General features: G+C 45.5%; 1 protein-coding gene and 1 pseudogene across 1 annotated transcript in view; one reads left to right on the top strand and one right to left on the bottom strand.

Annotated features, from left to right (window-relative positions):
* Ptger3 (prostaglandin E receptor 3) overlaps window positions 1-14,106 on the top strand; it is a 72,889-nt gene that overhangs the window by 51,081 nt on the left and 7,702 nt on the right. The window lies entirely within an intron of this gene.
* On the bottom strand, window positions 7,599-8,506 carry LOC101614945 (annotated as a pseudogene).

Genomic DNA, 14,106 nt, shown 5'->3' with positions numbered 1-14,106 from the left:
CAACTCTAAAATGACTCTAAAATTTGAATTTGTGCAAACAAAACAGACTTGTCCAGATTTAGCAGTTGAACCTACCAGTAATTTTTTCCTTCCTTCCTCCATATGGCTTATATTCTGCTGCATTTGACCCCAAATATACTCTACTCTGACCTAACTCTCAAAGCTCATCTTTCAAGATGTTCAGTTTGCCACTTTGCAATTTTGTTTGGAAACTTTATCCATACAAACACAAAGAAATGTTATCTTTTTAAAAAGCCATCGCACTTATTTTCCAGTAGTTGGCTCAAATATGTAGTGGCCATCAATATCAGTGGCAATGGTCTCCTTTGCTGTGAAAGCCCAAGGATTTGAACTTGGACAGTTTATTATCTACTCTGATCACTTTTTATTATGTGTGAAACATACATTTCAGGAAAATAAATCCACTGAAAATAACCTTTAATAGTTTCATGTACAATGTTACCAAGTCTGTGAAGTGTTTTAAGTCTCATAACTAAGAGAAAAGAGAATTAAACTTTAAATGCAGGAAAAAAAAATCATTAGAATCATTTGGGAAGCTCTTAAAATGTGAAATAACACAAAGAACCAGCAGTTTTACATAATCAGAAAGGTTTCTTGTTTGGAGTTTAAAAATCAACCAGGAGGTTATTGTTTTCATGACGTGTGTGTGTGTGGACATGCACGTGCACACACATGTGGAGGCAGAAGGACAACGTCAGTATTGTTCCCAGGGACACTATCAACTTTGTTTGAGACAGAGAAACCTAGGAAGAGGACTGTGAACACGTGTGATGTATCCGAGGAAAGTGTCCTTCTTAACTGAGAACATTCTACTCAGTCATTAAGGCCCAGCTCAAGGGACAGTTTTCCTGATGCTCGATTCAGAACTAGTGAATGACTCTTGTATGCTACTCTAGCTCTTCCGTATGCCTGTGGTGGCTTCCACTGCCCAACATGCACTGTGGTGGGCTGTGCCTGTCCGTTGCTTCCCTCTGATGGTAAGCTCCTGGAATAAGAAACCACATCTTTTTAGTCTTAATGTTCTGGCCTCTCTGGCTTCCTCTCCTCCCAGACCCCAGTCTCTGACTCCATGAAGGCTTTGAAGTAGAGACACTTCATACATATTTATTAAGTTGCTACATGGTAGTACACCCTAATGAGTGTAAGAATGCTTGAGAGTATTAGAAGAAAAAATATATATAAGGCTTTTGGGACTTACCATAGTGGTAGAAAGATTTATCTATCACATATTTCAACAGATAGCTGTTAACAAGAACTGACACTGTGGCGTACAAACTTTTGGTGTGCATGTCACGAAAATTCCTCCTTTCCCTTCCAGTCACTCTTTCATGCGGCACCATTAGCAGAATACTAAACCCAGTGACTTAGGGGTACAGTTGTGGTCACACATACGTGTCAAGGTTTTGAGGTAGGGTGAAGGGGAGCTTGGTCAGCACTAACTTAGATGTCCACACTGTGGTCTCAGCTGGGAAGAGCTGGCTGAGAGGCGGCTTTCCAGGCCAGGAGAGCAAGAGAGCTGTGGTGACCGAAGCAGAGTGGTTAGTAAGGGCAAGGCAACCTTCCCCTGCACCATCCCAGTCTAGACACAGCTCTGGACACCACGTCTCTGCTATCAGCCCACTCAAGGGCTCACCTACAAAGTCAGCAGCTGACAAAGGGTGAAAATTCACTTTCCTACCAAGAGCTCAGACTCTCCTAAGAAACAAGCTAAAGCCCTCTTGGGACTTGAAGGCTGCAAGGCCCCGCTCATCCACAGTGCTGTGACGGTGCCACACGTGGGAGCTGCTTTCCGTGTCTGCGGTGTGCTCCCAACTCTGCACTGAAGCTCCCCGCCAATCCCAGAGTCCTTCACGCAGTTCTTCATCTGCCCCACAGCCATGTTCCTCTCAGCTTCCTATTGTCTGCCCTTTCTGCTTGGCCCCAGTAGGGCGAAGCCTGCATCCCTGTGTCTGGAAGAGGTGGGAGAGGTCACCAAGTCAAGGAGCCTGAGCTGTGTGCAACAGAGGCCTGGCTTCAGAACCACAGACCATTCATGATTTTAGTGCCTCGTCCTCCTAGTTCATATTGCACAGAGACCGTGTGTGCATGTGTGCATGTCTCCATGCATATGTGTGGCTAAAATGTGGCTTTCACGGTTAGTCAGATGTCAGGTCACTTAGGTGTGCATTGGATGGAAGATTATGAAATAAGTCACAAGTCAGGATGCAGGTCTCCACCATAATTCAAATAACCTGCTTCCTTTTGATAAGACTCTGGGTCTAACTTCGCTGTCTGTGCGGTGAAACAGCAGAGTTTTCTTCTGCTCCCGGCAAATGCCCCAAGGACTGTCAAATGTTTATGTTGCCATTAATCTCCCTGTTACACCTGTAGAGTGGCACTCCTCAGGTGGTTCAATATTTTGGCTTGTAGACAGGAAATGCCTCTTTGGTGGTTTGGAAGGTCCTTCAGGATTCCATAGGCCTAAGATCATTTTTATGGTCACTGATAAATAGTCCATGCTATGAAAATAAATTCTGTTCTGTAAAATGCAGGATGTTTGATTCTTGGCTGAAAGGGGTTTTCCGCATATCACACTTTGATTTCAATTATTAAGACATTCTAATTCAGAAGTCTTTTTAAAATTAGCTACTAATTAATTTCTCTGGTATCTACATAAGTAGTTGTGGGTTAGCTACCCATTCCCAATAATATTCTCTAGGCCTAAATGCTGTACACATGCTGCTCATGAAAACTCACAGATAAAAGTAAAACTTCTGTATATAATTATAAAAGTGAGAGTGGAGAGAAAATGAGTGCATGCAGAAAAGGGTCACGTTTAAAGGGCAATTATCCACCCCAAAATAAGAACACAATGCCTTCCCAAATAACATGTAAGTGAGCTCTGAATGTACTTGAGCAGCCATGTGACATTTCCCTGCACACTCACTTCCTCTGCTAACCTTTCCTCTGAGAGGGCCACAGCCAGAGACCAGGCATTGGGGACTGTACCCCAGCTTTCCAGGTTAACCATGACTTAGACCTCAAGACCCACTTTTCTAATTTCAGCTCTGAACTACTTCTATTTCCACAGTCTGTGGTAAACCCTGTGTGGGGAGGGAGGATACTCCTGCTCCTTGATGGGGGATGCTGTGCCCACTTTCTCTGGAGAATGCCAGCATGCTGCACACCCTGTGAGAAGACCGCGTGCAAGGAGATTGAAACAGTCACAGCTCAGTGAGGCTCAGTGAATCCAATGCCTAAAGCCCAGGGGCAGGAAACTAAGAAGTTAACCTCATTTTAGGCTGGAAATGATGAAAACTTAGATTTCTTTTACTAGTGGCTTCTTATTGCAGCATTTCATTTTCTCTTGACAGCAGCTTGTAATTTATTCCAGCCAACAAAATGGCCTTATCTGTTTTGTATTTAAGTCAGACAAAATCAAAATAACAATGGCTAAGTGAATGTAGAAGAGCATTTGCTTGCTACTTATATAAATTTTGTATGTAGGCAGCCCAGAGTTGACCCAGCCCTTCCCGATCACTGGGGCTCAGAGCATTTCTAGCTGTCACACTTATGGTCCATGGTTCAATATAACTGCTTAAGTGCCGGCCATGGGCCTGCTGTCCGAGAAAGAAGAAGTAAAGAAAGGTGTGCCTCTTCCTTCTAAGAATTTCCAGAACCTGTCATCATTTCTGCTTACATATAATTAGTCAGAACTTCATCACATGTCCACACCTAACTCCGAGAGAGCTGGAAATGCAGTGTCTCAGCTGGTGTGTGGATAACAAGTGGGGCTCAGTTACAAAGCAGAGACTAGGAATCAGCTGCCGATCTATGCTACAACTGAAGAACAGTTCCTCATAGCTATAGTGCATGACTTTTAACATCTTCCCTTTGTGTAATTATTTTATATTAGTGAATCCGCTAAGCTTCTGCCTGAGGACTTTAGTTACTGTTTTATTAGGGACAAGAGAAGAGGAGTGATCAGTGTTCTACTGCATTGTGCTCTTTGTAAAGTGTAGCAGATAGATCTTTAAGTTTTCTCCAGGGCTTAGACTCCAAGTGCCCATATTGGAAGTAACAAGGCACTTGTTGATACTCCCATCACTAAAGAAGTGAGATGCATCAGGATTAGACTCATTATAACCATTAAACACATCCAATTTATACTATACAATAGTTTCTTTTAGGTCACATATAGTCCATACTGTTTTTTATTTATGTGTGTGATATAAAATATGATATGATGTATGTGTGCATGCATGTGTGTGTAGTGAATGCACATGTGTGCATGTGTGTGCACACGTGTGTGTGAGTATGCATGTGCATGTGTATGTGTGTGCGTATGTGTGCATTGAGATATTGATGAGGGAGTATAAAAATGTATTTGGCTTTTCTCATCTGAGCTATCTTCATGTGATTTACCTCATAATTCCTGGAGACAAAATGGCAGTGAGCTTTCAATTGGCTCTTTTCATTCATAAATTCTACAATGAAACATAATTTATACTATCCAGAAGATTTAATTTGTCTTTAGGTCAATATTCTGACTGGTGGGAATTTGGATGGCCTTCTGTTGTGTGGTCACTCTGGGCAGTGTTCTAGGGCTCTCCTGACCATCTTCATCACTCAGTGGTTGGAGGAAGACAGGCTTATATTCCACATTCATAAAGGGAGTCACTGTATTCAGTCAGCATCTGGGACATCCATTTGCCTCATTAAGTCTCTACTTTTGCTAACTGCTGGGCTGAGAATTGTATAATGTAAAACTTAGGCTGAAATATAATTATAATAAAAATTAGTTATAAATTTAGTACAATTTCAGGTACTTTAAAATGTCCGTTTTAGTTTTTTGTGGCAGCGTACAATTTTTATCTTTCTGTCTCTCTCTTTCTACACACACACACACACACACACACACACACACACACACACTGCTTTGAGTTAATGTTGTGTGTTATAGTTATTCTTTTCTTTCTTTATTTTTCAGCTCTCTTTTCCCTTACCAAGATGGTACCTTTGTAAAGAACAGTTTACATACCCCAAGTAATGGGGTAGAGAGGAGACAGCTTGTCCACTGTAGATTCCAGTCTAGCCTGTCGGGTCCCATTGGATCCTCATAACCTTCATAGGGGCGGATTTTTGTCTGGCCTTGTAAAAATAAGGTAACTGCTGGTTACCTGGTGGTGTGTTTCCTCACACAGTTTCCACCTTGTGGTCCTGCCTTCACTCAGCCCCACCCACAGTCTTCTCTGTGGCAGCGGGGATCCTAGTGGTGAGCCACTTCCTGCCCCTAGATGCTTCTCTGGCCTCTTCCCCACAGGAGTCTCTGCCAGGGAAGCCCCCTCCGGCCTTAACCACAGAGGCCCCATATTGGTCCCTTTAGCATTCTTCTCACCCCACTTCCCTAAACTTTAGGGGAGTTCAGGGAGGCAGGAGGAGATACAGGGGCATTTCCGTGGGGGCCCTCACATGCAGGGCACCCTGTCAGCTGTGTTCTTGGCTTGGAGCATTACTTTTTCTATTTAGGTTTCCTATTCTATTCTCACCCCCCACTACTGGAGTTGAAGGCGGAGGCAGCTGTGGTATGGGCTGAAGATATCTACTCCTGCTTCTCTCCAGCAGCATCTCCCCTCCCCACCCCACTCCACCCCAGTCCTAGTGTAAGGAGGAGTTTGTGCTGCCAACCCTCCTCTGGAAAAGTCCCACTCTTCTTGCACTAGTGGACATTTATTCTCCATTTCCATAATTACAGCATAAAAGGGCCTCCATGAGAAAGAGGAGGGGAGAGGAGACAGTGCTGTTACCAACCCCAGAATGATTATTTACTTTTAATATAATATTATTCACATATTCAGAGATTTTTTTTAAATATGGGGAATACTTTGTGTCATAAACATACCTTTCCAATTTGCCTCAACTGTACAGCTTCATCCTAAAACATCTTTTGAAAAATATGAGGAAAAAAAGGTACACTTTTTTTTTTTAATTTTTTTTTGTTTATTTTTATTTATTTGAGAGCAACAGACACAGAGAGAAAGACAGAGGGAGAGGGAGAGAATGGGCGCGCCAGGGCTTCCAGCCTCTGTAAACGAACTCCAGACGCGTGCGCCCCCTTGTGCATCTGGCTAACGTGGGTCCTGGGGAATCGAGCCTGGAACCGGGGTCCTTAGGCTTCATAGGCAAGCGCTTAACCGCTAAGCTATCCCTCCAGCCCAAAGGTACACTTTTTAAAAAATAATTTTGAGCTCAGGTTGTGATTTGAATGTGAAATGTGCCCCTACAGGCTCAAGTGTTTGAACAATTGGTAGCCTTGTTCTGAGAGATTGTGGAGCCATTTGGACCTAACTGGAAAACAGGGATGTAGGGTCGCAGTAGGATATATTGGCAGGGTGTATCACTTACACCCAGGCCCCAGTTCTGTTCTGAGCCCTGTGCTTCCTGATCCACCCAGGAAAGGGACCAATACAGCTAATACCTAGGGTACGAGCGCCCTGGCTACCTGTACTAGTGACTTCTCACTGCTATGACCAAATACCTGACAATAAGCCACTCATGGGAGGAATGACTTGTGGCTTAGAGTTTGAGAGCGCACAGTGTACTATGGTAGAGAGACATGGTGAAGATTTTGGCAGCGGAAGCTTGTTGGTGGGACTCCTCACATCTGGCCAGACAAAGAGGTAGAGGACAGGAAGATGGTTGGGTTATGAAACTATAAGGTGCTTAACCATAATGGCCTCTTCCTCCAGCCAGGCTCTACTCCCTTGAGGTTTCCATACCCTCCCAAAACAGGGCCATCAGCTGGGGACCAAGTGCTCATACCCATGAGCCTATGGGGGGGGGGTGAAATGTACATTTAAACCAGGATACTAAGTAGAGCAATTTTTTGAGGTTTCCATATTTTATTCAAGTTTTCTCTTAAGTGATGTTAAGTACGGCATTTGAGGGGGAGGATCTAATTCCACACAAAATGGAAGACTCTAAAATGTACCCATTGAACTGCTAAAAAAAAAAAAACTGATTGGTGAGAATACAACAGAAGTCCAATGGAGACTCCTGGTGTTGTTGACATGTGATTAAAATCAGGCAGACTCCACCATCTCATAGCTGGAGATCCTGGAAGCTATTTCATACTCTGGTGCAATGGCCAAAAGAAAGAAAAAAAGGGTGAAAAAAAAAAGGAAGAAAGAAACCTCACAACACAAAGAGGAACTAAGTCCTGAATCATTGGCTTCACACCCACCCTGTCCACCCCATAATGGCACAAAGGAAACAGCTACCATGCCCTCCTGCAAACTACTTTTGGTGTGAAACAGGTGCTGATGGGAACAGGAGTGAAGGTCTGTCTTAAAAAATCCTTTTCAGGAGTCTGTACACAACATCACGCAAAGAGCTTCTTTTCCATCGGGGTCAGGAAACCAAGGTTCCATGCTCAGGAAGTCACAAGGTCATTCATTAACTCAATATAGATTTACAAGGTGTCTTGTCAGCTTCCACTTGCGGCCACTCCTAGATTAAAAGAGAAGCCTGGCATCTCCAGAGGGGCCACCAGGTTCCCCCATGCCTACAGCTGAAAGGGCCTCTTTTGGAGCAGGGCTTCTCCTGTACCTCTGAAAAGGTAACCCCTTAAAGCTGAGTCATCCTTAACCAGGAGGTCTAACATGATATTAGCAATTCTTGCATCCCAGACATACAACATTAAAAGGTACACTAAATTTTGAAGGTAGCTATGCTGCAAATAGTTGAAAATTAATGATTGTACAGTATTTGTTTACGCTTGAAATTCCAGTCCTAGACCAAGGTTGTGGCCACCAGCGTTGACATTTGTCCCGTCCAGCAGGGCTGCAGTGTTGCCTTTGGCCGAGAAGCAGGCGGCGGGGTCACTCTGATACTTGGCCGCTATTCCAAAGCCCGTGTTTCTGTTTCCTGCTGTCCACACGAGAGTGACAGCCGTCTCCAGCTTCTTGCTCACCTTCTGGTAGACGGAGCCCGTCGTTCACGCTGGTGTGCCGCGGGAACTCGTCCGTCTTGTGGCCGACTGCGAAGTTGCTCTGGGTCACTCGGGACCTGGCCCTCTCGAAGTCCACCTGGTAGCCGGCCCTCGTCGCCCGGTGTCAAAGTCCACGCCGCAGCCCAGGAGGATGTGCTCCCCTTGTCCCCTGCCTTGACTTTGCACGTTTCCCCAGTGTTAGGTGAGAAAGACGCATCACAGGTCAGCTTCAGTCCAAGAGCAAGCTGGCCCCGCAGCGGTCTCGGTGCCGCGAGTCAGGGTCCACTCTCCGAGCGCGTCGGGCTGCGCTCGGCCCGCCGGTGCCCGCCGGTGCCCGCCTGCCAGCCTGCCGTCTTCTTTGGTGGGCTCCGTGCTAGCCGAGCCTGAGCTGGCGAGTTCCGGGCCCTTCTCGGACTTCGTTTTCACATCGAGTTTTGTGAGGCCAAACCCGCAGCGCCTGGTGAAGACATCCCTGGCAGATTTGCCAAGATCAGCATCTGTGGGAGGCACGGCCATCCTCTCCGGGGCGGCGGCGGCGAGGAACCGACGGAGCGGGGCCGCGGGCCGAGGGCCTAAGTAGAGCAATTTTGAGAGGTTAAAATGTTCGTTCTTCTAATCAGTTTTAGCATGGTATTTCAAGCAACATGCAACCTAGCATACAGCAACAAAGACTAATCCACACAATCCCAGTGTGCAGACACATTGTTGTGCGGACCAGTGGGCTCTGGTCCTCGTCATTCCTTCCTGGGCCTATGAGGCCTCAGGTCTGTGTCCACTGCAATGCCTTCTTATGGGTTTTATCCATGATAATAAATTCAATAAAATCATGATAATAAATTCTGGTATTATTTAGGAACCAGCTTCAGGAGAAAGTCTAATTCATAGGATATGAGTTTAGACTCCTACTTCCAAGGACAATAAGCAAATTAATTAATTAATTAAATTAAAAAACCCTTCCAGCGGGAACAAAGAAACCAAATTCAGTGAGTGGGGAATAGTCCACTGAAGAGCTGGTCTCTAGGATACTTCCCTGTTATCAACGGTGATGGATGTTCCTGTTGCACGGTTTGTCTTCACAAGGCTAGGATTCTCAGAGATAAGACAGAATGGAAATCTGACCATGTGTGGTGTGCCGTGTGTGCATGTGTGTGTGTGTGTGTGTGTGTGTGTGTGTGTGTGTGTGGTTATCACTCAAGCTTAAACAGAACTCTCTACTTTTACCTATAAAGTGAATTATATCTTTTTGTTTTGTTCTGTTAAGGCAGGGTCTTATCCAGGCCAGCTTTAAACACATGGTAATCATCCTGCTTCAGACTCAGACTATGTTTGAATTACAGGTGTGAACCACCACACCTGACAAAAAAATGCATTCTAAATCAAGCCAGCATAAAGTAATTAATGTCTCTGTGTCAGACACATTGTAGGATATTTACAACACAGTCCCTGATTTGAGTGAGTCCTATGAGGCCTGTTGCACAGAGCATTCATTCATTCATTCATTCATTCATTTATTCTTCAGTCCCTACTGAGTCCCTCCTTATGCAGAGCACTGTGTTATGTATGGGTGGAGAGCAGAAATGAGATAAATGTGTATGTTGCCTCTATGGAATTTACTCTTTCAAATGGTAAAGATGCTTGAGTGACTCTGACTGCATCCAGAGATTCCCAATTCTAGCTCTGTGGAGTTCCTTTTCCTTTAAGAGCAATTGGAAGAATTCAGGGGCATGCTGGGGGACTTCAGGAGATGCGGGTCCTTCAAGCTCTTCTGACCATTCCAGAGACTCCATAGTGTCACCTGTTGCTGGGCAGACCTCACTGTGTTCTGCTTCTTGGCAGTCCTTCAGCTCCTCTGCACTCTGTTCCCTGAGAATTCTCTTGTCTTTGTGGCATGACTCTTTCATGGCCCACACCCTGCCATTCACCCTTCAAGTCCATGCTCCTGACAGTGCCTAATTATTTATTAACTTATTTTTTGTATTTTATTTATTTATTTTGGAGAGAGGGAGGGAAACAGAGAGAGATAGAAGGGGTGTGCTGGCACCTCTAGCCACTGCAAATAAACTCCAGATACATACACTGTCACCTTGGGCATCTGGGTTACATTGGCACTGGGGAATCAAACCTTAGGCTTTGCAGGGCCTTAATTGCTAGGCCATCCCTCCAGCCAATTATTGACTTATTTTTTAATGTTTATTTTAATTTCTACTGGTGAATAACAATTTTGTCTATAATTATTATAGAATTACAACAGTATGCATTTATTATTGCATATTGTTATTACTCATTGACTTTTTAAAAAATTATTTTATTTTTTTGTTTATTTTTATTTATTTGAGAGTGACAGACAGAGACAAAAAGAGACATAAGGGGGGGATGGACACACCAGGGCCTCCAGCCACTGCAAACAAACTCCAGATGTATGTGTCACCTTTTGCACCTGGCTTATGTGGGTCCTGGGGAATCGAACCTCTAACTGGGGTCCTTAGGCTTCACAGGCAAGCACTCAACCTCTAAGCCATCTCTCCAGACCAACATTTTGATACATGTTTGGTGTGATGATCGGGTCAGGCTAACAAGTCCACCACTGCTCCATAAGTGTCTGTACTGAAAATTCACCATTGGGTGAGGAGGAATTACAGCCAAGGACGTGAAAGAGATGAATTTAATGCCTGAGATAACTACCACTAAGGCTTATTGACTGTGGCTTCATGGACATCCACAAATGGATTCTCGCGCTCTCTCTTTGTCTCTATCAGGGTTGACCATGGGAGAGTGACAAATTAGAGGGGTGGACAGAGCCTTGTGTAACATAGAGTAGATTCTTGGCCAGTTGTAAAAATGATGGGAAAAAATTCAAGCAATTCCATGGAGAGTATGTGTGGAAATGTGTGTTTATATAAGCACATAATTTCCAGGTTTTCCTTTACAGGTAACTGTGTGGAGAATGTCAACTGTATTGGGTGTTGAACAAGCTAGGATGTGCAAATGCTTAGGTTCTCCAATCCAAACACACACGGATAAGAACAGACATCAGAAATATGTCCCCAAGGCTCAGGGAAGAGTGTAGGTTCTGGCCCAATACTAATGTCTCCACAGCGTAAAGGAGCAGGTACAAGACTGAGAAAATACACTTGCATGTCTGTGCGATCATCTCCTCCTCTAGAAAGGCCTGCTGGAGAAGATGCACTTGCAGGTCTATGTGATCATTTCCTCTTTTGTAAAGGCCTATTGGACAAGATGCACTTGCAGGTCTAGGTGATCCCCTCCTCCTCTGTAAAGACCTGCTGGAGAACATGCACTTGCAGGTCTATGTGATCCCCTCCTCCTCTGTAAAGACCTGCTGGAGAAGATACACTTGCAGGTCTATGCAATCACCTCCTCCTCTGTAAAGACCTGCTGGAGAAGATGCACTTGCAGGTCTATGTGATCCCCTCCTCCTCTGTAAAGACCTGCTGGAGAAGATGCACTTGCAGGTCTATGTGATCCCCTCCTCCTCTGAAAAGACCTGCTGGAGAAGATACACTTGCAGGTCTATGCAATCACCTCCTCCTCTGTAAAGACCTGCTGGAGAAGATGCACTTGCATGTCTATGTGATCACCTCCTCCTCTGTAAAGACCTGCTGGAGAAGATGCACTTGCATGTCTGTGTGATCACCTCATCCTCTGGAAAGGCCTGCTGGAGAAGATGCACCTGCAGGTCTATGTGATCACCTCCTCCTCTGTAAAGGCCTGCTGGAGAAGATACACTTGCAGGTCTATGCAATCACCTCCTCCTCTGTAAAAACCTGCTGGAGAAGATGCACTTGCAGGTCTATGTGATCATCTCCTCCTCTATGAAGGCCTATTGGAGAAGATGCACTTGCAGGTCTGTGTGATCATCTCCTTCTCTGAAAAGGCCTGCTGGAGAAGATGCACTTTCAGGTCTGTGCACTCATCTCCTCCTCTATAAAGGCCTATTGGAGAAGATGCACTTGCAGGTCTATGTGATCACCTCCTCCTCTGTAAAGGCCTGCCGGAGAAGATGCACTTGCAGATCTATGTGATCATCTCCTCCTCTATAAAGGCCTATTGGAGAAGATGCACTTGCAGGTCTATGTGATCACCTCCTCCTCTGTAAAGGCCTGCTGGAGAAGATGCACTTGCAGGTCTGTGCAATCATCTCCTCCTCTGCAAAGGCCTGCTGGAGAAGATGCACTTGCATGTCTGTGTGATCACCTCCTCCTCTGTAAAGGCCTGCTGGAGAAGATGCACTTGCAGGTCTATGTGATCACCTCCTCCTCTATAAAGGCCTGCTGGAGAAGATGCACTTGCATATATGTGTGATCACCTCCTCCTCTGTAAAGGCCTGCTGGAGAAGATGCACTTGCATGTGTATGTGATCATCTCCTCCTCTGTAAAGGCCTATTGGAGAAGATGCACTTGCAGGTCTATGCAATCACCTCCTCCTCTGTAAAGACCTGCTGGAGAAGATGCACTTGCAGGTCTGTGTGATCACCTCTTCCTCTGTAAAGGCCTGCTGGAGAAGATGCACTTGCAGGTCTATGTGATCACCTCCTCCTCTATAAAGGCCTGCTGGAGAAGATGCACTTGCATATCTGTGTGATCACCTCCTCCTCTGTAAAGGCCTGCTGGAGAAGATGCACTTGCAGGTCTATGTGATCACCTCCTCCTCTGTAAAGACCTGCTGGAGAAGATGCACTTGCATGTCTGTGTGATCACCTCCCCCTCTGTAAAGGCCTGCTGGAGAAGATGCACTTGCATGTCTGTGTGATCACCTCCCCCTCTGTAAAGGCCTGCTGGAGAAGATGCACTTGCAGGTCTATGTGATCACCTCCTCCTCTGTAAAGGCCTATTGGAGAAGATGCACTTGCAGGTCTGTGTGATCACCTCCTCCTCTGGAAAGGTCTTCTGGAGAAGATGCACTTGCAGTTCTATGTGATCACCTCCTCCTCTGGAAAGGTCTTCTGGAGAAGATGCACTTGCAGTTCTATGTGATCACCTCCTCCTCTGTAAAGGCCTATTGGAGAAGATGCACTTGCAGGTCTGTGCAATCATCTCCTCCTTATGAAGGCCTATTGGAGAAGATGCACTTGCAGTTCTATGTGATCACCTCCTCCTCTGTAAAGGCCTATTGGAGAAGATGCACTTGCATGTCTGTGTGATCACCTCCCCCTCTGTAAAGGCCTGCTGGAGAAGATGCACTTGCAGGTCTATGTGATCACCTCCTCCTCTGTAAAGGCCTATTGGAGAAGATGCACTTGCAGGTCTGTGTGGTCACCTCCTCCTCTGGAAAAGCCTGCTGGAGAAGATGCCCTTGCAGGTCTGTGTGATCACCTCCTCCTCTGGAAAAGCCTGCTGGAAAAGATGCACTTGCAGGTCTGTGTGATCACCTCCTCCTCTGGAAAAGCCTGCTGGAAAAGATGCACTTGCAGGTCTGTGTGATCATTTCCTCCTCTGTAAAGGCCTATTGGAGAAGATGCACTTGCAGGTCTGTGCAATCATCTCCTCCTCTATAAAGCCCTGTTGGAGTAGATGCACTTGCAGGTCTGTGTGATCATTTTCTCATTGTAAAGGCCTGCTGGAGAAGATGCACTTGCATATGTGATCACCTCCTCCTCTGTAAAGCCCTGTTGGAGAAGATGCACTTGCAGGTCTGTGTGATCATTTCCTCCTCTGTAAAGGCCTATTGGAGAAGATGCACTTGCATGTCTGTGTAATCATCTCCTTCTCTGGAAAGGCCTGCTGGAGAAGATGCACTTTCAGGTCTGTGCAATCATCTCCTCCTCTATAAAGGCCTATTGGAGAAGATGCACTTGCAGGTCTATGTAATCACCTCCTCCTCTGTAAAGACCTGCTGGAGAAGATGCACTTGCAGGTCTGTGTGATCACCTCTTCCTCTGTAAAGGCCTGCTGGAGAAGATGCACTTGCAGGTCTGTGTGATCACCTCCTTCTCTGTAAAGGCCTATTGGAGAAGATGCACTTGCATGACTGTGTAATCCTCTCCTTCTCTGGAAAGTCCTGTTGGAGAAGATGCACTTTCAGGTCTTTGCAATCATCTCCTCCTCTATAAAGGCCTATTGGAGAAGATGCACTTGCAGATCTGTGTGATCACCTC

The sequence above is a fragment of the Jaculus jaculus genome, chromosome 19, assembly GCF_020740685.1.
Source record: "Jaculus jaculus isolate mJacJac1 chromosome 19, mJacJac1.mat.Y.cur, whole genome shotgun sequence".
Lineage (NCBI taxonomy): Eukaryota > Metazoa > Chordata > Mammalia > Rodentia > Dipodidae > Jaculus > Jaculus jaculus.
Note: the sequence above shows the minus strand (reverse complement) of the source record. Positions and strands in the feature narration are given on the sequence as shown.